At 53.6% G+C, this 23,101-nt stretch overlaps 1 long non-coding RNA gene across 2 annotated transcripts; it reads right to left on the bottom strand.

The window, feature by feature from the left end:
• Positions 1 to 577: 577 nt before the first annotated feature.
• On the bottom strand, positions 578 to 19,051 carry LOC109567015 (uncharacterized). 2 transcript variants are annotated; one of them, XR_002181955.2, is made up of 6 exons: positions 18,843 to 19,051; positions 15,611 to 15,673; positions 14,088 to 14,216; positions 13,033 to 13,131; positions 6,799 to 6,879; positions 578 to 1,888 (listed from the first exon to the last, which is right to left on the bottom strand). It is a non-coding gene; the product is annotated as an uncharacterized lncRNA (long non-coding RNA). The 2 variants fall into 2 exon arrangements; XR_011569825.1 differs by having other exon boundaries at positions 580 to 1,888; positions 18,889 to 19,050.
• Positions 19,052 to 23,101: the final 4,050 nt, after the last annotated feature.

A 23,101-nucleotide genomic window follows, 5' to 3' on the forward strand; every position in this document is an offset into this window, starting at 1 on the left:
TGTTGCCCCCATCTGCTCCTGCCCTCAGTCTTTCCCAGCATCAGGGTCTTTTCCAGTGAGTTGGCTCTTTGTATCAGGTGACCAAAGTATGGAGCCTCAGCTTCAACACCAGTTCTTACAAAGAATATTCAGGGCTGATTTGCCTTAGGATTGACTGGTTTGAGCTCCTCACTGTCCATGGGACTCTCAAGACTCTTCTCAAGCACCACAATTCGAAAACATCAATGATCCTGTCTCCAGCTGCCTTTGAAAGTGATGTTTTAGAACCAATATCGATCTGCTGCCAAGTCTGCACCTTGGAGCAGAAGTTCTCTCTCCATGGCTGTTTTTAAGACAAGATTCATGAGCTTTTCCCAAACCTGCCTTTCTGGAGAAATGGGGCAATCTCACTTTCCAGCCTGCTCACCTCAGTGTGCTGATCTCGTCCACAACCAAAATCAATTTGGACAAGAAACCACTGAAGACGTGTTGGCAGTTGCTGAGAAAAAAATTTCAGTCTCCCAGAAAATACTGGTGGGCCAAGACCTCTGCAGCTAAAGCACTGATGGTGACAAGACTTACCGTCTTGAGGGTGGGCTGGCTCCTAGAGCATGCTTGATCTCTGTGCCACAGCCGCCTTCATTCTGGTAAAGCAGAGTTCCAGTGCAGTGAAAATTACGTGGAGTTGGGTCATTCCTGGAGACCTAAAAGCCTTCCTCTCAGTAGGGATCTTGGTTTCACTTGGGGATCAGATTCAAAACAGGTAGGCACCCTTCGGATTGGACGTGCCTGTGAACCAGCTGGCCACGGGGAGGTGTGGTGTCAGCACCACCCTCCATGAGGGTCAAACCACTCAGCTCCCTGGAACGTGGGTTCATCGTCACAGAAACCCAGAGTGTGTTTTCTGATCCTTCACCAGGCCATGAAGCGTACTCTGCCTGTGTGCACACACTGCACCCCTGGCCGTGCCCCTTGCATGATGCTGGGCAGGAGCGGAGCGTGGAAGGGCTGCTTGTCAGGACTTCATAGGTTCTGGCATTCATGGACAAACATGGACATTAACCTCATGCGCCAGCTTGACTGGGCCATGGGGTGCCCAGATACTTGGTCAAACATTATTCTGGTGTTTCTATGAGGTTGTTTCTGGATGAAGTTCACATTCAGATCAGCGGACTGAGTCAAGCAGATTGCCCCCCTCCCTGATGTGGGAGGGCTTGCTCTGAGCAGCTGAAGGCGCACATACAACAGAAATCTGACCCTCGCCAGAGTAAGAGGGAACTCCTCACGCCAGACGGCCTTCCAACCGAGATACCAGCCTTTTCCTGCCTTTGGACTTGAACTGAAACATTGGCTCTTCCTGGGTCTCCAGGCTGTCAGGCTTCAGACTCAGACTGAAACCACACCGTCGTCTCTCCTGGGTGCAGCTCTCGGAACTTGTCAGACTCCATGATCACATGATCTAAAGCCTCTTGATTATTTTCCGATCTTTCTACTTTCTACTCCCGTCTTGCAGGTTCTGCTCCTGTGGAGGAGCCTGACGGTGGCACAGTCTCTGAGGTTACGTTTTTTTCCAAAGCTCCTCCTGGTAGGCAGTAGGAGCTGTGGACATTCCTATTTTTCAGGCTCAATTAGATTTTCATTTCTTTTTTTGTTTAAGGGAAAAGAACCACATTGCCTCTGACTTAATATTTAAATAGGTTCATTTTATTTGGCACTCCTTGAGTAAAACGGTTCTTCTTTATACAGAATGGTTACTAACTCTTCTCTGTCTGTCTTCCTAGTGGTGGGGGTGAGTGGGGAGTCCCTCAGGCAGTCCTGGGTTCTCAGTCTAGGCTCTGTCTCCGCTCGAGGTATTTGCCTCCCCTGAACAAATGTTTATACTTCTTTCTCCTTTTCATGAGCGAACTCCCTGTTTGGAAAGAGGAGATTTTCTTGAGAAATTCTAGGTGTTCCTGTGAGCCTGCATTTCAGACCCACCCCCTATGGCTCACTCATCCGGGACAGCCGGGGCTGAGAGATGGGGCCCCGGGTTCATTGATGGGGCAGAGGGCTGCGGGGGCAGGGCAGTGCTGGGTCCCCTCGCCTGTGGTCCCTGACCCAGGACAAACGCATTCCTGGGTTCACCAGCACTGTGGCCCTCCCACCAGTCCAGTCATGTGGGTCAGACCTGGGCTAAACGCTCAGCCAGCATCACACCACTCGGCCCCCTGCCCCACAAGGAGACAGCTGCCCTGAAGACCCCACTCGGAGGATGGAGATGCTGAGCCTTCGTGTGTGCTGTCCCTTGCCCAAGGTCACCCAACTCACTGGGAGCCCAAAGGGGATTTGACCAAGGTCAGGTCAGTTCAGTTCAGTCGCTCAGTCGTGTTCAACTCTTTGCGACCCCATGAACCGCAGTATGCCAGGCCTCCCTGTCCATCACCAACTCCTGGAGTCCACCCAAACCCATGTCCATTGAGTCAGTGATACCATCCAACCATCTTATCCTCTGTTGTCCCCTTCTTCTCCTGCCCTCAATCTTTCTGAGCATCAGCATCTTTTCCAATGAGTCAGCTCTTCGCATCAGGTGGCCAAAGTATTGGAGTTTCAGCTTTAGCATCGGTCCTTCCAGTGAACACTCAGGCCTGATCTCCTTTAGGATGGACTGGTTGGATCTCCTTGCAGTCCAAGGGACTCTCAAGAGTCTTCCCCAACACCACAGTTCAAAAGCATCAATTCTTTGGTGCTCAGCTTTCTTTATAGTCCAACTCTCACGTCCATACATGACCACGGGAAAAACCATAGCCTTGACTAGATGGACCTTTGTTGACAAACTAATGTCTCTGCTTTTGAATATGCTATCTAGGTTGGTCAAAACTTTCCTTCCAAGGAGTAAGTGTCTTTTAATTTCATGGCTGCAATCACCATCTGCAGTGATTCTGGAGCCCAGAAAAAGAAAGTCGGCCACTGTTTCCCCATCTATTTGCCATGAAGTGATGGGACTGGATGCCATGATCTTCGTTTTCTGAATGTTGAGCTTTAAGCCAACTTTTTCACTCTCCTCTTTCACTTTCATCAAGAGGCTTTTTAGTTTCTCTTCACTTTCTGCCATTAGGGTGGTGTCATCTGCATATCTGAGGTTATTGATATTTCTCCTGGCAATCTTGATTCTAGCTTGTGCTTCCTTCAGCCCAGCATTTCTCATGATGTATTCTGCATATAAGTTAAATAAGCAGGGTGACAATATACAGCCTTGACGTACTCCCTTTCCTATTTGGAACCAGTCTGTTGTTCCATGTCCAGTTGTAACTGTTGCTTCCTGACCTGCATACAGGCTTCTCAAGAGGCAGGTCAGGTGGTCTGGTATTCCTATCTCTTTCAGTATTTTCCACAGTTGTGATCCACACAGTCAAAGGCTTTGGCATAGTAAATAAAGCAGAAATAGATGTTTGTCTGGAACTCTCTTGCTTTTTCAATGATCCAGCGGATGCTGGCAATTTGATCTCTGGTTCCTCTGCCTTGTCTAAATCCAGCTTGAACATCTGGAAGTTCACGGTTCATGTATTGCTGAAGTCTGGCTTGGAAAATTTTAAGCATTAGTTTACTAGCGTATGAGATGAGTGCAATTGTGTGGTAGTTTGAGCATTCTTTGGCATTGTCTTTCTTTGGGACTGGAATGAAAACTGATCTTTTCCAGTCCTATGGCCACTGCTGAGTTTTCCAAATTTGCTGGCATATTGAGTGCAACACTTTCACAGCATTATCTTTCAGGATTTGGAATAGCTCAACTGGAATTCCATCACCTCCACTAGCTTTGTTCGTAGTGATGCTTTCTAAGACCCACTTGACTTCACATTCCAGGATGTCTGGCTCTAGGTCAGTGATCACACCATCATGATGATCTGGGTCGTGAAGATCTTTTTTGTACAGTTCTTCTGTGTATTCTTGCCACCTCTTCTTAATATCTTCTGCTTCTGTTAGGTCCCTACCATTTTTGTCCTTTATCAAGCCCATCTTTGCATGAAATGTTCCCTTGGTATCTCTAATTATCTTGAAGAGATCTCTAGTCTTTCCCATTCTGTTGTTTTCCTCTACTTCTTTGCATTGATCGCTGAGGAAGGCTTTCTTATCTCTTTGCTGTTCTTTGGAACTCTGCATTCAAATGCGTATATCTTTCCTTTTCGCTTCCCTTCTATTCACAGCTATTTGTAAGGCCTCCTCAGACAGCTTTTTTGCATTTCTTTTCCATGGGGATGGTCGTGATCACTGCCTCCTGTACAATATCACGAACCTCCATCCATAGTTCATCAGGCACTCTGTCTGTCAGATCTAGTCCCTTAAATCTATTTGTCACTTCCCCTGTATGATTGTAAGGGATTTGACTTAGGTCATAGCTGAATGCTGTAGTGGTTTTCTCCACTTTCTTCAATTTCAGTCTGAACTTGGCAATAAGGAGTTCATGATCTGAGCCACAGTCAGCTCCCAGTCTTGTTTTTGCTGACTGTATAGAGCTTCTCCATCTTTGGCTGCAAAGAATATAATCAATCTGATTTCGGTGTTGACTGTCTGGTTATGTCCATGTGTAGAGTCTTCTCTTGTGTTGTTGGAAGAGGGTGTTTGCTATGAGCAGTGCCTTCTTTTGGCAGAATTCTATTAGCCTTTGCCCTGCTTCATTCTGTATTCCAAGGCCAAAGTTGCGTTACTCCAGGTGTTTCTTGACTTCCTACTTTTGCATTCCAGTCCCCTATAATGAAAAGGACATCTTTTGGGGGTGTTAGTTCTAGAAGGTCTTATAGGTCTTCATAGAACTGTTCAACTTCAGCTTCTTCAGCGTTACTGGTCGGGGCATAGGCTTGGATTCCATGATATTGAATGGTTTGGCTTGGAAACGAACAGAGATCTTCCTGTCATTTTTGAGACTGCATCCAAGTGCTGCATCTCATACTCTTTTGTTGACTATGATGGCTACTCCATTTCTTCTAAGGGATTCCTGCCCACAGTAGTAGATATAATGGTCATCTGAGTTAAATTCACCAATTCCAGTCCATCTTTGGAGAAGGAAATGGCCACCCACTCCAGTACTCTTGCCTGGAGAATCCCATGGACAGAGGAGCCTGGTAGGCTACAGTCCATGGGGTCGCAAAGAGTCAGACACGACTGAGCGACTTCCCTTCACTTCCAGTCCATTGTAGTTCGCTGATTCCTAGAATGTCAACGTTCACTCCTGTCATCTCCTGTTTGACCACTTCCAATTTGCCTTGATTCATGGCCCTAACATTCCAGCTTCCTATGCAATATTACCCAGGTCAGGGAGTTTCAAATCCTGCATTCTTAGCTGCAGCCGAGCCCCAAGGGCTGGTAGCTGGCCCTGGCCCTCAGAGAGAGGCAGTGTCCAGCTGTTTCCCCAGAGGAACTGGGTGGGGGGCAGAGGGGACAGAGGCCTCCCTGGCCTTCCGAGTTTCTGGTGCTGGGCTGGGCATCAGCCCTGTTGGCCTCAGAGGGTGTCACAGATGCGGATCAGAGCCCTGGACTACAGGGCATGTTTGCTCGGAGGGAAAGAAGGGAACATGAATTTAGGGGAGGTTGCCAGAGAGCGAGGAGGGGATGGAGAACCGGCAACTTTGGGGTAACAAGAGGCCTCGGCCGAGGTCCAGGAGGAGCCTCGGGACCGCTCAGGCCCCCAAAGTCCAAGGCGGAAGGCCCTGCCTCACCCTGAACCCCTGGGAAGTCCCAGTGCTGAGCCTAGATTCTGTCTCATGGGCGCTGAGCCAAGGACAGGACAGCAGTCTCGCTGCCGGAGGACAGCGGGGCCTGGAAGAGCAGCGATGGGACGTGTCACCACCCAGCAGTTCCCGGTGGGGTTGTGCGTGCGCGTGCACATGCGTGCGTGCGTGAGCTCGGTGGCTTCGGGCATGTGGGACTCTTTGTAGCCCTATGGACTGTAGCCCACCCGGCTCCTCTGTTCATGACATTTCCCAGGCAAGAATACTGGAGTGGGTGGCCATGCCCCCTTCCAGGGGATCTTTCTGACTCGGATCGAACCCACGTCTCCTGCGTCTCCTGCTTTGCAGGCTGATTCTTACCACTGAGCCATCGGAAAGCCGTTCGGGGGTGGGGGGGGGGGCGCGGGGGGGGGGCGGGGTAGGGGTCAGATAAATCCCGGGATCTGAGCCCAGCGCCTGGCGCGGGGCACGTGCTCGGTCCACGTGAGATAAGGTTGAATCCGGGCGGGTGCACGGCGTGTGTGATGCTGCAGAAGTTGCTTGGAACCTTCAGCCTGGCGGCCAGGTCTGACTCAGAAAGGAAAGGAGGCCGCGAGGCCAGCCTAGGAGAGGCTCGGAGGTGTTCTCGAGAGTTCCAGGGACAAGCGTGGGGCCGGAGGCAGAAGCGGAGGGGGACGGCGTGGGCGACTTCAGCAGTGAGTACACTGTGGCCCAGGAGGGGCCGGAGGCCGGCCCCCATGGGGAGGCGCCTGCGGAGAGGGGCGTGTCTGCCCGGGCGGGGGCGGTGGGACCTCCCTGGGCCTGGTCACGGCGACACGGGGGTGTGTGAAGCCCTCCTCCCCATCACTCCTGGAAAAGCGGCTCGGCCTTGTTCAGTTCAGCCAAGAAGTGCGGGGAGCCTGCTGGTGGCCCCGTGACTCCTGGACTGTGGACTCGTGAGTGGGGCTCACAGGGTCCCCTCAGGATAGAGTCACCTGCTTGTCCAGAGCTGCTCACGGCTCACGCTGGTCCCTGCAGTGGGTGCGGTACCTCCCGTCTCACCAGGGGGACAGCCCCAGCTCAAGGACCGATCCCCCACACTCATCTATCGCCATGGTGGGCCCCTGGTTCCCTTTACCTAAAGATTTCCGGAGACTTTCAATGATTCTTTCCAGAGCTGCTAGGCTTTTAATCTGATAAAGTATTTCTTTGTCCTCATCTGTAGGAAAAAGTAAGCACAGTGATCAAGATTTGATGCACAATGTGATTTAATTCCACAGTTGCTATCTACCCTGAAGGATGCCTCCTGACAATATGGAAATACATGTGCATCAGTTATCCATCTCAGCATTGTTTGCAAAATGTTGGAAAGAGGCTGAATACCCATGCATTGAAGGGTGTTTGAATCACCTACATTGTGTCCTCCGGTGGATAACCATGCAGCTGTAAAAAAGATAAACAGTGAGGACGCTTCCTACAAACAGACATAAAGCGCGTTACAGCGTGTGCTGCTGGGTTAAAAGAAGGGAAAGTGTGAAATGTCTCCCCGGTGCTACCTTTCATGTGAGAAAGAAGAGGTGATGAGAAAACTTACATGATCATAGCTAATAAAGTGGCTTAATGCACACTGGATAAGAAGACAGGCACTACAACAGTATTATGCTAAGTGAAATAAGTCAGATGGAGAAAAGATAAATATTGTATGATCTCATTTACATGTCAAACCTAAAAAAAACAAAGCAAACATAGCAAAATGAAGATGGACTCATCGATACAAAGAGCGAGGGAGGGATTGCCAGAGGAGAGGGGAGCTGGCAAAATAGTTGAAGGGGATTGAGAAGTGCACACCTCCGGTTATAATATAATTAAGCCTCGGGGCTGTACTAAACAGCATAAGGAATGTGCATAATAATACTGTAATACCTGTTTAGGGACAGATGGTTAATAGACTTATCTTGACGATCATTTCATAATGTATGCAAATGTCAAGCCGCTATGTAGCACACTTGAAACTAACATGATATTGTATGTCAACTGTATTTCAATTGGAGAAAAAAAGATGTAAAACAATAAACAGAATAATCTTGTACCCAGAAAAGGAGCATTTGCATGCACTTGTTCCTTTGTGTCGAAGAAAATGCAGAAAGGACAAGCCAGAAAGTGGTGAGGCTGGTTGCAGCAGGAGGCAAGAAGGAGCAGGTGGAAAGAAGCGGGTGGGAATGTGTTTGAGGATTGAGGGTTAGACTCCTGGTGTTTGATGTTCTCTGTTAGAGCCAGGGTCATGTTTCACACAAAGGCTTCCCAGGTGGCTCAGTGGAAAAGAACCTGCCTGCCGATGCAGGAGATGCGGCTTCCATGCCTGGGTCAGGAAGATCTGGAGAAGGAAATGGCAACCACTTCAGGATTCTTTCCTGGGAAATCCCATGGACAGAGCCTGGTGGGCTACAGTCCATAGGGTCACAAAAGAGTCAGACACAACTTAGCAACTAAACAACACGTTTTACACGCTCCAAAATAAATCTGTAAAATCAGCCATGATGGGGAGGGACCCAGAATGGAATCTAAGCCCCAAATGGAATTACAGATGAGTAAGAGAGCCCCATGGAAGAGCGGGCTTCCCAGGTGGTAAAGAACATGCCTGCTAATGCAGGAGATATAAGAGACGTGGGTTAGATTCCTGGGTCGGGAAGATCCCCTGGAGAAGGGTGTGGCAGCCCACTCCAGTATTCTTGCCTGGAGAATCCGAGGGACAGAGAAGCCTGGCGGGCTACCGTCCATGGGGTCACAAAGAGTCAGACAAGACTGAAGTGACTTGGCACACACAGAGAAGGCATGCATGGAAGGGCGTGGGAAGGAAAGAACTAACAAGGAGCTTTGGCGAGCAGGATGCCACTGTACATGGCAATGCTGAGAACGAGAGGCTGGACACGACTCTGGTCTGACAGCAGCTCTGTTTTCCGCAGGGGTGGGTATCCACCAGGAAGTCTCACCTGTTTCTTGGGATTCCAGAACTGGGTCAGGGGATCCGCCCTAGTGGCGTCTGGGAGTCGGGTTTCTCTCAGTGAAGAGGAGAGGAGGACTGGAGGGAAGGGATAGTTAGGGACTTTGGGAAAGTCATGTACACACTGCTCTATTTAAGATGGATAACCAGCAAACACCTATTGCATAGCACAGGGAACTCTGCTCAGTGTTATGTGGCAGCTTGAGTGGGAGTTTGGGGCAGAATAGATACATGTCTGTGCATGGCTGAGCCCCTTGCTGTCCACCTCAGACTACCACAACCTTGTTCATTGGCTATACTCAATATAAAATGTTTTTGGTGTTAAAAAAATAAAAAAAAATTATAAAGGCAAAAAAAAAAAAAAAGAGGAGGCGGTTCAGGTGAGCCTGAAGGTCAGGTGGGGTCAGTCTGAACTCATGGAGTCTGACATCTGAACAGACGGATCGGCACACCCAAATCTTCCCAGCCCTGTCTGCGGGGAGGGCCTGGAAACGACGACGGGTAAGGAGCGGGGAACACGTCTAACCACCATCCTCCAGGACGAGGAATCAGGGCTCCTTGGAGACGTGGGAGGTCCTGGGGTGGGGCCAGGGCAAGTGAGGGAGCGGCCTGAGGCTTCTTGTGTCCCCAGAAAGCTAGAAGGTGCTCCCAAGGGAGGACAGCACAACGAGCTCCTGGGAACCAAGTCTGAGAGCCTGAGGAAGTAAACATTGATGGCTTATTGCCCGCTATCAGTATCAGCGGTTAGTAAGTTCATGGAGATGTAAACACACAGTGGGATAAACAATGAATAAAGGGAGGAGAAAGAGCGTCCTTCCTTACAGTAGAATCCTAACCAATCCGTGCGGAAGGAACGTTGGAAACAGGAACTGACCTTTTGGCAAATAGATGGGGAGACAACGGGAACAGTGACAGACTTTATTTTCTTGGGCTCCAAAATCACTGCAGATGGTAACTGCAGCCATGGAATTAAAAGACGCTTGCTCTTTGCAAGGAAAGCTATGACACACCTAGCCAGTGTATTAAAAAGCAGAGACACCACTTTGCCGACATGGGTCCAAACTGTCAAAGCTATGGTTTTTCCAGTAGTCGTGTATGGATGTGAGAGTTGGACCGAAAAGAAGGCTGAGTGCCGAAAAATTGATGCTTTTGAACTGTGGTGTTGGAGAAGACTCTTGAGAGTCCCTTGGACTGCAAGGAGATCCAACCAGTCAGTCCTAAAAGAAATCAGTCCTGACTATTCATTGGAAGGACTGATGCTGAAGCTGAAACTCCAGTACTTTGGCCACCGGATGCGAAGTGCCAATTCATTGGAAAAGACCCTGATGCTGGGAAAGATTGAGGGCAGGAGGAGAAGGGGACGACAGAGGATGGATGTCTCTGGGAGATGGTGAAGGACAGGGAAGCCTGGTGTGCTGCAGTCCATGGGGTCTCAAAGAGTTGAGAGTAGACAACAAAAACAGTGGTTATTTTTGCAAGGGTGCTAGATCAGTAGGTGAAAATAAGATGAGAAAGAAAGAAAGATATTTTCAGAATCTGAAAGTATCTCCCCACAAGGTAGTATTTACACACGCAAAAACTTTTAACCTGATTATGGAGAAATCAGATATCCATCACCTTAAACCAGCAATGAAGTAAACTTCCCTGACAAAGAGATATATTTGCATCATGTCTTTCACATTTTTGCCCCAAACGCATAACCTGAATTTAGTCATGGGAAAATGTGAGACAAACTCAAATGGAAAGAGATTCTATGAAAGAACTAGCCTGCGCTGTCTTCAAGGCTGTGAAGGACAGATCAGGAAACTTCCCAGGTTGGAAGAGACTAAAAGTGACCTGAGAGATAAAGACAATGTGGAATCCTGGATGGATCCTGGAGCCAGGAAAAAAAAGAAAAATTGGTTGAGATAACCGGCCAGCTTGGACGTGGGTCTGTAGGCCGCCTGACTGCGATGCATCAGCAGCGCCGCCCTGGTTTTCGCGGTTGTGTCGGGTTGCGTGAGCCGTCCACAGCGGGCAGCGCCGTGGAAAGGGGGAACGGGAAGCCATCTGTATTGCTGCTGCAAGTTTGTTTTGCGTAAGTCTCACAAAGGAGACTGGACTAAACGCTTGCATCGTCCTCGTTTGGCCCGAGGTATTGTTTCCCAGACACGCCGCCGCGTGTGCACGCACACTCAGGGTTACCGTGGCAACCCACTTCTGTTTATAAATAGCTGGACGCGGCCTGCCTGTGGCCAAGAGCACATGGCGAGGACGTGTCTCTGTTCAGAGGCACTGTCGCGGTTGCTGCTGAGAGTGACGGTCCTCTGCCCCACTCACAACTTCCTTCTGTTCCTGCTCCAGCCAGGAGGCTCCTCCCGAGCCTGGGAGACCCCGTCTGCACCCAAGTGCCACTGCCCAAGGCTGCCCTGCCCTTCTCGGAGCTGTCCCTTCATGCTCCTAGGTGACCACACTAAGGCTTTGGTTTCCTCTCGCAAACCGTCTATGCCCTCCCTGCACCGTCTAACGTCCTGCCCCGACGCCAGTTCCCCATGGACTTCTCCCAGAACAGCTGCGGTCCAGGCACCCAGCCCTCTAACATGAGGAGGCGGACGAGGCCAGTGTCAGAAGCACCCTCGCCGTGTCTGGCAGCTCTGCTGGCGGCGGCGCCTGCTGGAATTTGGCTGACGAGAGCGGGGGAGCTGGGGTCTGGGCTCCTTCCGTGTGCCACACTCGCCTGCCTCCTGTATGGGTCTCCACCTTTGCTCCAGGTCACCCTCAGCCTTGACTCTCACGGACAGTGGCCACTGGTCAAGAAACTGGGGGCCCAGACGCGCCTGTGGGCCACCGCCGGTCCCTGCTCCCGGGACATACCTCAAGGGCAGCTGCCCCAGAGGTGGGGTCTCTGCGCCCTGAGCCTTGGGCTCATGGCCACCCCAGTGGCATCCCGGGCTCTGGTTTCACGGGGCGGGGTGGTCATCTCAGGACAGAGGGGAGCAGCTTCTTTGCCCGGGGGCCTTTCCCAGCTCACCGCACCACGCTCCCCATCCCTCCCGGCCCCCAGACGGCAGGTGAGCATCTGTTCATCCCTGAGTCCCCTCCCAGGCCGGCCCTCACCCACCCACCCTGCCCCAAACTCGTGACTCACCTCTGCTTTCTCTAACTCACACATGGCCGTTAAGAGCAACACACTTCCATTAACGGATCCGTGGGCTCTGAAGCCCCGGGGCCCACGGGAATCTACCGCGGTGCCAGCCGCTCAGGGAGCCGTCTGCGGGATGCCCCACCGGGCCCTCAGGGCAGTCTTAGGAAGGAGGGGCGGCCCGGGACAAGCACTGCGGGGCGTGTGGCCCCCTCGCGTCCGTTTGCCACGCGGCCGGCTGGGGGATCTCATGGTCCCTCTGAGGACTGGTGAGCCAGTGCCTGCTCGGACAGCGGACGTGCCCTACCCGTTCCTTTCTGCCTCACCTCTGACCCCCGGCAGCCCCTGTGGGGACTCCCATCTCGGGACAGTCAGCCCATTCTCCCCTCTTCAGTGACTGCGATGGGTGGGACGCAGGGAGCCTGTGCCCCAAGGCCAGTCCAGCTCGTGCTCAGACCTTTCAGCACAGACTCGCCCCATAACCTCTCCTACCGTGGGCCCGAAAGAAGACGTCCAGCTTTATTTATCTCATAACCACCGGGCGGTTTGCACAGTCAAGGAGTGGGCTGCGCCCAGAGGTCTTAGAAAGGACCGGACTCCTGTTACTGCTCCAGCTTCCAAACCCAGAGGCTGGCTCCCAGGAGAGACCGGAGACCAGGGACAGACTGAAACCTGAGTTCCTGGCCCTGCTGCAGTGAAGCTCAGTGGGGCCCGGGAGTGAGTATTTGAGTTGCTCCCGTCCCCCGGGGCCTGGTCTCGCTTCCAGGGCTCAGATCGGGTGCACAGGGAGCCCGGGAGCTGTGCGGTGCCTCCTTTCTCGTGCTTGGCCTCCTCTGTGACCCCGAAGGACGCTGACTCTGCAGCCTCAGAGCCCCAGCTCACTGCTCTTCATCCCATTTCCTGGGGACTCCCCCTGGGGACACTGGGCTCTCCCCGCCCCACCCGCCCCGGGGAAGGAGCAGTGACCGCAGTGGAATTGCGGGGGCAGGGGACAAGGGGTGGGGCCCTCCCCTGCTGGGGCGGCCACCTGCCTGCAGGACAGCAGGACTGTGTGCTCCTCAGACCCACGGGCAGGAGGCGGGGCTGGGGCGCCCCCGTCCCCACCAGGCGGGACCTGCCTGACCCGACCCAGGGCAGTGGCCTCACTCTCTGACCAGGCTGTTCGTCCCAGGAAGGAGACATCTCTGTCTGCAGCCTCCAGTCCTCCCACCATGGCTGAGCTCGGGCGGGGCCCGCCAGGGTGCTTTTACCGTTAAAGAAGAGTTTGTCGTCCTTCTTGGCAGAGAGCTGACTTTCATGTTGCACCTTCTTATTAGTGCTGACCTGATAATTCATTTTAATACGGGCTTCTTGATGAGGGGCGTGGAAAAAAAAAATGAAGGAAAGCATGAATGCAGGGATGCTCTGACCCACACTGCGCTTTGGAACCTGAGGCGGGGACGCTAACACGCTTTCCAGCTTCTCCTGACAATGTGCTCCAGTGAGTCAACACGCACAGGCGGGCATTCTCTGACCTCTGTGAACCCAGCCATTTGGCAGATGTTCTGAGAGGTGATCCCAGGAACTGGCATTGACGTCTGGATGCAGAATTTCAAGAACACGCTGACCTTCCCTGCTGCTGAACGCATTCCATGCCTTGTTGTAGATTTCAGACACACGGCTCTCACCGTCGTTGCGGGTTAACCGCGTGTTCTGTTTGGACCTCAGGGTGCTATTTCCCTTTTCTGTGTGTTTGGACTACGCTAAGCTGCAAACTCTGGGAGATGGGGAAGGATAGGGAAGCCTGGCGTGCTGCAGTTCGTGGGGTCACAAAGAGTCGGACACGACTGAGCGACTGAACAACAGCAAAACCTCACTTGGGAAAAGCACGCTGTTTTGTTCGCTACCAGCTCTGTGGCCGGGGGCCAGTCCATTCGGACCCTAGTTTTGTCCCGTCGGCTGGAGTCAAGTCCCCGCTCCTGCTCTCAGGAGGCTTAGGGGAGCGGGGTAGTCGGAAGCTCTGGCCTGCATGCATCCTGGGGTCCTGCGGCGGCTAAACCCCACATGCACCCCAAGCACCAGGCCTCTCCTGCACGTTCCCCCAGAGACCTCCCAGATACAGGAGCTTGTCTCTGCCCGTCTGGGTTTGACCTTCCTGCCTCGGGAAGATTACAGAAAATATGGGGCTACTGTGTCCTTCACATCTCCATCTGCCTTTGCCCCAGGAGTAGCTGATCTCAAAGATGCTGCCAAGATGGGACTGTGCATACACACCGCAGACCTCCAGGAACACAGGCAGTTAAGGCTCGAAAAGGTGAATACTTGCTTTTTTTCTTTGTCGGAGTCGTTGTTAATGTTGTTGAGGTTGTTATTGTTGGTAACGTTGGTAGTGGTTTTTGTGCTTCAAAAAATGATGATCTGTTTGGCTCCATCATCTCCTGGACTAGAATTTCATCTTGGGAAAAGCACACAAGGATGCCTGTTACACCCTTCTGCTCCGCGCGGCCCTAAGGCAGTCGGTGAGAGCAGGACTGGACACAGGGACCCAAGGACCTGGGGAGACGGACTTGGTTTCTAAAAACCTTGTTCAGGCGCGGGGAGACCACTGCCTCCCTAAGTAACTTCTGGAAACCTGAGCTCATCCGGGTACCTGGACACCCTTGCTGGAGACAAGATGCTGGAAACCTGACTCTGCCTGGTCATGATTCTCCTTCTGCCCCAGGGGCCGCTCTGTCCCCTCTGAGACACCCCGCCTCTGTGATCTGCGCCCCGGGAGGCAGGCAGGCGCGAGCGTCTTTCCTGATTTCTACCCAAGGCGGCCTGTTTTCTGTCTGCGCATCCCCGCGCCCGCCCAGGGAGCGTCTAACACGGGCCCTGGCCTTGGTGTCGGGCAGCCCTGGACCACACCTGGCTCTGTGTTCACCGGACGTCCTCTGACGTCTCTTGGGCCTCGGGCTTCCTCATCTATACGACGGGGTCTGCACTTACCTCATCAGGATTTGTTTGAGGTTCAAATGAAGCCGTGCGTGTAGGACGCGGTTGACACAGTCAGGGGCCAGGGTGGGGGCTATGTGAACACACGTCAGCGCCGAGGCCCAGGTTCAAACCCCGCGGCCAAGCCGACCAGCCTGTCCATGCGCTGGGTGTGTGCTGACTCCCGCCCAGCGGGGTGACCAGCCCACCCCGGCTTGCCCTGCTTTTCCTGTTTTAGCAAGAAAGTCCCACATCCCAGGAGCCCCTCGGTCCCAGCTCATGTGGAGACACACGGAAACACCCACACCTGTGGGCGTCATACACGTGATTGTCTCTGGAAAAAATCCCAGGTAGTGATGAGCCCAACAGACATGCAAGGTGAGAAACGCCTGTGCTTTTAAACCTCATGTATTTTCTACTTTAAACTTTCCCTTTAGAGAAATGAGATGCTGAATGTGCAAACGGACAACGACCGGACCTGCATCACACAGCGAACACGCTGACCCCCGAGTGAGCGCCCACGGGGCAGCCGGCGGGCTCTGGACGTCACACCTGCAGGACGCTGACCGCCGTCCCCGAGACGGTCCCGGAGAGCAGACACCCGCAGCAGCACCGTCAGACCCTCCAGGACAGCGTGAGTCACAGCTGCTCCCTGACCTGCGGAGCAGGGTCCTCCCCAAGTGGGCACCTGACCGCGGCCCCAGGTCTAAGCTGCAGCCCTACCCAGCGGCGTCCCCGTCACCACTCCCGTCTGGCGGGGCCTCAGACCCGGCCACCTCCCCGCCTGTGTGGCTTGCACCAGGGTGTCTGGGCTACAGCCCCCAGCCTCCCGCCCCGCCCAGACGCGGCCGTGTTTGGGAGGAGGAGTTTCCTTACCGAATATTGAGGCCATATCAGCATCCAGATTACTTAGATTTGCTGGCGTTTCAGTGGTTGAAGCTGCGGGGAAATAAAGACCCCAGTAGGTTAACAGTGTTCCTCGAACTGGCACCAACTTCTCTCCAAGTAGGTTTGGTTTTGCGGGCCCACCAGCCTGCTCGAGGGGAGGAAGCCCTGAACAGGATCTGGGGACTCAGGGCTCGTCTGGAAGGAGGTTGGAGGGTGATGACGGGTGGCCCTGCTCTGGGAACCAACCCCGCTCCTGGGCAGGCTCACTGGCACCGCCCTCGAGGAGGGTAAGAAGGGGCACACACTCTCCTCCCCGATGACGGGTCCAGCCGCAAGCCTGTCTGGGGCTGAGGATGTGACGTGGAGGAAGGGAGACAGGCATGGCTGCCTGCCCTCTGCCCCTCTGCTTGGGGATCTGAGAGCCCGGCCCCTGCGGCTCCTCGTCTGTAAACAGGGATCCCGGGGGAGCTCGGTCTCCGGGGGCTGGCCTCTGGAAGCCAGTCCTCCATGGGGCCTTGGACCCCTGGCTCCACCTTCCCGGCCTCGCTGACCTGAATCAGCCAGGCGGGGCTGGGCAGGGTGCAGAGACCCTGAGCACCGGTCCCCACTGCACCCCCAGGGCGCCTCCCACTCTTCTCAGAGCTGGTGTCGGGGTCCATGTCCTCCACTCAAGGTCAAGATCAGCCCCTTCTTTCAGCCCTGGGGGGACCAGAGAGCAGACAGTCGCCCCCAGGACCCCCGGGACCCCCAGGAGACCAGAGAGCAGGCAGTCGCTTCCCCAGGACCCCGGGGACCCCAAGGAGACCAGAGAGCAGAGAGCTGCCCCCCAGGACTCCGGGGAGATGAGAGAGCAGACGGCCACCCACAGGACCCCTGGGGGGACCAGAGAGCAGATGGCCGCTCCCAGGACCCTGGGAGACCAGACAGCCGCCCCCAGGACCCTGAGGACCCCAAGGAGACCAGAGAGCAGAGAGCTGCCCCCCAGGACTCCGGGGAGATAAGAGAGCAGACGGCCACCCACAGGACCCCCAGGGGGACCAGAGAGCAGATGGCCGCCCCCAGGACCCTGGGAGACCAGACGGCCGCCCCCAGGACCCTGGGGACCCCAAGGAGACCATAAAGCAGACGGCCGCCCCCAGGACCCCGGGCAAGGCCACCTTCCCGTTGCCTCACACAGAGCGCTCAGGTGGTGTCTGCAGGCGTTCAAGTTCCAGCATGAAACCAATGATGACGCTGATTTTGAAATGGTTTTAATGACGGACAATCTGCATAGCAATCGCTCATCTGCGCACACGCGGGCTCAGAACAATGCAGGGAAACTGCACAGAAAGGTCTGTGCTGTGATGACAATCGCTTCCCAGTGTGCTGACCTCCGTCAGCGCTGCAAACAAAAGTACAGTCCTCTTCGGAGGCGACGTTAGTGAGTCATTACGGATGGGCACAGCTGCTCCTGCGAGCGCTTTGTTAAAAACATTCTTCTCATCTCTCGTCTGTCCCTAATTATAATGGGGCCCTTGTGCAAGCCCGCCACGTGCGTGTGCAGAGGGATGCTGATGCTTGTGACGCCCGCCTGGCCCATGCAGCACACCATCAAGTGTGGCTGCCTGTCTGCCTGCGTCTCCTCCCGCCGTCCAGGGTCCGCCGGCCCTGTGCCCTGTGCCCTGTACCCGCGCAGGGACGACGCTGCTTGCTCTGTGTTTGAACGTGCGCATCCTGGCCCTGGCACGGGCTCGCCGTGGAGCGCTGCGGGTGTGCTCTGCTCCACCTGAGAAAAGCAGGACGGTGACCTCTGCCCTCCCGGGGCCAGGGCCACCCCCTTCCTGACCTCTGGGTCAGGCCAGCCCGGTGTCCGCCGAGGCTGGAGGCTGGAACAGAGACCATGCCCAGGACCGGCCCTGAGCTGCCCTCGGGATCAAGCCAGCCCGATGTCCACCAAGGCTGAAGGCTGGAGCAGAGACCATGGCCCGGGACCAGCCCTGAGCTGCCCTCGGGGTCAGGCCAGCCCAGTGTCCACCGAGGCTGAAGGCTGGAGCAGAGACCATGGCCCGGGACCAGCCCTGAGCTGCCCTCGGGGTCGCCGCAGATGCTCTGTCGGGACGAGGAGCCAGATGTGTTTAGGGCTTCGTCAGGAGACTTGGGTCAGTCCTGGTGGGAGCCGTTCCCATGGGCGCCAGGGGCGGGGAGCCACAAAAGCAGCGGCAGCGGGGAGCCAGCGCGGGGTGAGCCCCCATTGCTGCCCGTCACAGACCCCGTGCCCCGGCACCCAGAGGATGCCTCCTTGCAGGCACCTCAAAACTCAGTGTCCTGAGGACAGATCACTAGAAACGCCAGCTTCTTCACGGCAAGGTCAGGCAGGGGACCCCCTGCCCTCCCGCCAGACCCGGAGCGGGCTGGGCCTCCCTAGTCACTTGGGGCCAGGCTGAGGCCGTGTCCTTCTTGGTAGAGCCGCTCAAGCCCTGTGGGGACCTCCAGGGCTGCTCGTCCACTGGGCACCGTGCAGGGGGCCTGGCAGGGCCTCGTTCATTGGGCTCGTCCCTCTGAGGAGGGTGGGAGGGGGCCTGGGCTCAGGTCTCCCGGCAGAAAAGTGGGGTCACGGGGGACCCCACCCCCTGCAGTCCTCGGGCAGCGATCCCGTCCCAGGAGGGCGGCGTCCACTGTCGCCTTCCTCGACCCACGGGTCGGGATGCAGCGGCCGGAGCCCAGCGGGGCCTGCCTGGGTGGGATTCGAACCCGCCGCCTGTAAAGCACGTTCTGAGACCCAGGGGGAGGTTTGGGCGTGGGCCAGGATTGGCCCTGCCTAGGAGCTTTCTTCATTTTGTTAGTGCTTCAGTGACGCTCAAGGTGCGTAAAAGAAAAATGCCCTTATCTTAGCAAGACGCATTTGCAGGGAATCATAAGACATTTTGGGCGATGCTAAAATACTCCAATAACCACGAAAGTGTGTGTGTGTGTGTGTGTGTGTGTGTGCCAAACAAGATGGCAAAATGTGTACAACTGAAACCAGGGAATGGAGTTTCTTTCCACGACTCCTCTACTTTTGGGTAAGCTAGAAATGTCGATCGTAAAAGTTAAAGTATATAATGCATGCTACTCCCCCATCCGAAAAACTCTTCAAATATAGGAGAGCTGTGCAGCTTGCTCCATCCTCCAGGAATAAGTGGTAAATCTGGAGCGGCACGCAGGGGAAGGGCCTGGGAGAACCCCTTGCCCCCGGACTCACCCGGGGGCCCCGTTTCCTCCCGGCCACGACTGCGCCGAGGCTGTACCTGAGGTCACGTTGATCGGCGGGAGCTCGGCTCCCTGCCCGCAGTAGAGCAGCAGGACCAGGAGGGCCACTCCTGTGGTGGCCGCCATGCCCCTCCAGCAGAAGGAGGACCCTCTCCTGAAGGCCCCTCAGCTTCTCCCGCCTCCGTCTCCAGGACACAGTGGAATGCCCAGGGTGTGTGACATCACGGCAGGAGAGGAGCCGGGTCCTGTCCGTGTGTTGGGGGGGTGGACAGAGTCGTGCTCGGGGTCTGTAGCTGGCAAGGAGGTGGGAGGCCGGCTGGGGTCTCTACACAGGACTGTGTCCTGTTCTGGCTCCTTCTGCAGTCCTGCAGACCTGCTGGCTGTTTCCCCAGCTCACCTGGAAGCTGCTGGAAATGCAGAGCTCGGGGGCAGCTCAGATCTGCTGAATCAGAACCTGCATCTTCACAGATGCCCGGGAGACACATGTATGCAGTGAATTCAGACTACAGGGTATGGTTTTCAGTGGTGGCTCAGTGGAAAATAATCTGCCTGCCAGTGGAAGAGATGCAAGAGACTTGGGTTCGATCCCTGAGTTGGGAAGATCCCCTGGAGTAAGAAATGGCAACCCACTCCAGTATTCTTACCTGGAGAATCCCACGGACAGAGGAGCCTGGTGGGCTACAGTCCATGGGGTCGCAAAGAGTCGGACATGACTGAGAGCCTGAGCACCCACTGGCTCTTCTACGGGAGGAAAAAGTTTTCTTCTACCCATTTAGGGTTCCTGAGTGGGTCTGAAAGTTACGCTGACAAAGACAGACCAACAGGAGGAAAGCATACACGTTGACTTAATGTTTTACATGAAATGGAAACCTGCACAAGGAAACGAAGGTCTGCGGAAGTGTTTGGATGGACGTGAGGGTTTTCACACTAGCTTTGATGAGGAATGGACAGTCCTGGAGGAATGCGGCTGATCAAGCAGTAGCAGGTAAGTGTCGCCGATAGCGCCTGTTGGTTGGGATTTCTTTTACCTTTTCATCTTATATTGTAGTACAGCCAGTTAGCAGTGTTGTGACAATTTTAGGTGCACACCAAAGAGATCAGCCACACATACGCATGTATCCATTCTCCCCCAAACTCCCCTCCCATCCAGGCTGCCCCATAACCCCGAGCAGAGTTCCCTGAGCTGTATAGTAGGTCCTTGTTGGTTATCCATTTTAATTAAAAATTTTTTATTTTGTATCATAGCCAGTTAACAATGTTAATTATAATAATGATTCACAATGTTAATTATAGCTGACTGACAACGTTTTGATAGCTTCAGGTGGACAGCAAAGGGACTCAGCCGGACACATACTCTTGCGTGCGCTGTCCCCCACACCCCCCTCCCATGACACTGAGCAAAGTCCCCTGAGCTGCACGGCAGGTCCGTGTTGTCCTGGGATTCTTCTCAGCACACATTTGTCTGCAGAGACGAGGCTGCTCCTTTCTTCCAGGTGTGGGGTGGGTTCCAGGGAAGGAGGGTGGAGGCAAGGTCAGAAGACCTGCCCGTTTCTGCCTCCTCAAGTTGTTCAGCGTAAGGAGTGGTCCCGGGTTTTGGAATAGCTTTTCCTGCACCCCATCGTTCTTCTGTCTGAAACTTTCCCAGGAAGACTCACAGCCCAGAACGAACTGATCTCTACAGAGCGGTCCCTGTATATGGAAGCGAACCGAACCGGAAAGGATTCCTCGCCGGCCCTGGAGGGTGCACGGCCGCACGTGGCCCGCCAGGAGCGCACCGCGAGGTCGCGGGTACAAAGAGAGCACGCGCGAGCCTGGGGCTCCGCCTTCGTCCGCGTCCGAGGGTGGAGTGGCGGGGGTCTCACGCGCACACTCTTTATAGGTCGCTTGAAACGTACGGATGGGAGGAGCAGGCCACGCACACGGCCAGCTATCCAGTTTACCCAGGACTTCCTAACAGGGGAGCTTGGCGGGTGGGGCAGCCTGGGCCCCTCCCCAGTTGTTTGGCTAGTAACTAAGTCAAATAGCTGGTAATACGTTTATTTGAGATGGATGTTTTCGAAGCTGATGCCGTGGCAATCAAAACCTCAATGTCAAGCACTTAGGTTACAATCAAAACTTAATGTCAGTACAACAATCTACATTTTCCAATACCACATCCAGTCAAAGCTTTGTTATATAACCAAAGTTCCCACCGTGTCCTGCTTTTAGGAGAACCAATTCTTATTGGACTCATGGGAATAACCAGATTTCCATGAAGATAAAAATACTCAGGAAGAGTTTTCCAGTCCTGGAGAAGTCAGGGAGAAAGATAAGTGATTCAGTTCTGTTTGGAAAGGTATACCTCAGCAACTTGCTCTGAGTTATAGGTTGCTTATGGCTTCCCTGGTGGCTCAGTGGTAAAGAATCCACCTGCTGATGCAGGAGATGCGGGTTCAAATGCAGGAGATGCGGGTTCAATTCCTGGGTTGAAAAGATGCCCTGGAAAAGGAAATGGCAACCCACTCCTGTATTCTGGCCTGGAGAATCCCATGGACAGAGGCTTCTGGCAGGCTAGAGCCCATGGGGTCACAAAAGGGTCGGATGCGACTGACCAATTGAACAATGACAGGAAGCTTAAGAGAAAAGAGGAAAGTGGTTCCTTAAATCTGGAAAAACAAATGTTAAAGAATCTGAAGTTTTACTAAAAGAGCCATAAAAATCTTAACTAACCATTCTTCATCAGTTCATCTAGTCCCATGTTGTGAAGAAAGCTGAGCCCCGAAGAACTGATGCTTTTGAACTGTGGTGTTGGAGAAGACTCTTGAGAGTCCCTTGGACTGCAAGGAGATCCAACCAGTCCATCCTAAAAGAGATCAGTCCTGGGTGTTCATTGGAAGGACTGATGCTAAAACTGAAACTCCAGTACTTTGGCCATCTCATGCAAAGAGTTGACTCATTGGAAAAGATCCTGATGCTGGGAGGGATTAGGGGCAGGAGGAGAAGGGGACGACAGAGGATGAGATGGCTGGATGGCATCACTGACTCAATGGACATGAGTTTGAGTAAACTCTGGGAGTTGGTGATGGACAGGGAGGCCTGGCATGCTGCGATTCATGGCGTCGCAAAGAGTCAGACACGAATGAGCAAATGAACTGAACTGAACTTATTGAATTCTTGCTCTGCTTGGTCTTGAGTTAGCAGTTACACAAATCCATTAGCTTCTCCACTCATTCTGAAGAATTTTACCCAGCACAATGGGTAACCTTAAAGTTATTTAAGCAAAGGGACCAGGAGTCTTTGCTCCCAGAGGACCGTCCTTCCCCATGTCCCAAAGATGGTGCTTTTTTGTTTAAGATGAAGAACTTTGGCCTATATTTGATTACAAGAGCAACTGGGAAAATACCAGAGTGAAAAAAATAACTGTCTGTAAATGATAAAAGGCTTAAAATGACCACAGTTAAAGATTTGATGAGAGTTTGCAACTGGCAAACAATTCAGTTGTTCCTGTGAAGGCAACTGGAATGATCAGTAGCACTGTATTAGGACATACCACGGGAAGGATTTGACAAATTTCTAGAGACTTCTTATAATTTCTGAAACAAGCTTTCATCCGTATAAATATAACCTAAGGAAGATTAAGTATCACTTTTTATTCGAGAATGTTTCCAACACAGTTTAACATATCAAATAGACCTAAGGGACCCAAGGCCACGGAAGCGGGCTCGGGGGGGCAGTGCGGGGGCCGGACCGGAGATGGCGCCGCTGGCGGGCGGCACAGCCGCGGGCTCGGACCCTGGCTTGGCCGCGGTGCTCCTGGCCGTGCATGTCGCGGTGAGGCCGCTGGGCGCCGGCCTGGACGTGGCGGCCCAGCCGTGGAGGCTGCAGCTGAGTGCGGACCCCGAGCGACCAGGGCGCTTAAAATTAAAAAAAAAAAAAATAGACCTAAGGAGTTCAACATCTCTTTTTACAAAGTGAGAGACCAGATCCTTTGAGATTTTCTGAGATCCTCTGGGAAATTTCTGAGTCTCAAGGTCAGGAAGATGTCATTTGGAATTTGATTTTGGAAAGTTGTCCAAAATGTCAAAAAGTTTTGAACACTTGGCTAAATAGCTTCACAGATCACTATGAAAAATATTTATTTACCAAAGTGACAATAAAAGACTTTAAAAATAAGTATAGGGAATAACATGATTAAAAAAAGCTTAGCACTTCCAATATTGGGAAGACTTAGCTTTCTTTTATAATCAACGATAGGAGAAAGACAGCCGGAAG

The sequence above is a fragment of the Bos indicus genome, chromosome 12 (genome assembly GCF_029378745.1).
Source record: "Bos indicus isolate NIAB-ARS_2022 breed Sahiwal x Tharparkar chromosome 12, NIAB-ARS_B.indTharparkar_mat_pri_1.0, whole genome shotgun sequence".
NCBI classification, from domain to species: Eukaryota; Metazoa; Chordata; class Mammalia; order Artiodactyla; family Bovidae; genus Bos; species Bos indicus.